The sequence below is a fragment of the Limulus polyphemus genome, unplaced genomic scaffold (assembly GCF_000517525.1).
Source record: "Limulus polyphemus unplaced genomic scaffold, Limulus_polyphemus-2.1.2 Scaffold525, whole genome shotgun sequence".
In the NCBI taxonomy this organism is placed as follows: Eukaryota; Metazoa; Arthropoda; class Merostomata; order Xiphosura; family Limulidae; genus Limulus; species Limulus polyphemus.
The window spans coordinates 357,925-358,825 of record NW_013666135.1 but is presented as its reverse complement, the minus strand read 5'-3'; positions in this window follow the sequence as shown (position 1 = coordinate 358,825).

Genomic DNA, 901 nt, shown 5'->3' with positions numbered 1-901 from the left:
GGCGCCACACCAGTCACGTGACCTCGATGACGCAACAATATTATAATTTAATCAAACTTAATGGTGTGTAAATTTAAATACCCCAGTGATAAAAAATTTGTTTTGTTAGTAGTTAAGCACAAACCTACACAATGGGCTATCTATGCTCTATCCACTACGGGTATCGAAAACCAGTTTCTTACGTTGTAAGTCCGCAGACATGCCGCTGTGCCACTGGGGGGCTGATAAAAATAAAACAACCAAAAATATAATATTCATGGTCATATAGATGTAAATATTTCCTTCGCCTGAGGAAATGTTCAAGAAAGAACGTGAAAACTTTGAAATAAACAAAATGAAATAATTCCAAATAATAAAAAGGGGTGCACGAAAATAATAATCTTGGTAATTTAGAAACTAGCTTGTAAGAAGGATTTTATTACATTTCCAAACAATCATAAGATTTAAGATTTAAAAGTTTTAATGATATCTGAAAAAGCTACTGGTTAGCGTGCCTATCTGCGAATCCGAGGGTCCATGCTCACGTCCGGTTGGCGTAAAAGAACGCTCCGCGCTTTAGGACTGTGGATGATGTGTCATAGGATTTAATGGTCAAATCCCACTATTCGATAAGAGTATAGTACAAAAGTTGGCGGTGGGTGCAGTTGACTAAATGTATTTCCTCTAATTTATCAGCTCAAATTAGGGACGACTAATGCAGTAGCCCTTATATACAACTTTGCGCGAATATCCAAAACAAACAAACAGATGTCATAAATTGGAATGCCGTAAAAATACATTGTATTTATTATGGTTTCATGTCGGGGAGTGTAATAGGTCTTATGAGCTACGAAGTATAGGTCTTGCTTCAGAATTTTTATTTTTTCAGGGACGGTGTTTATGTGTGAGTATACCAGTATTT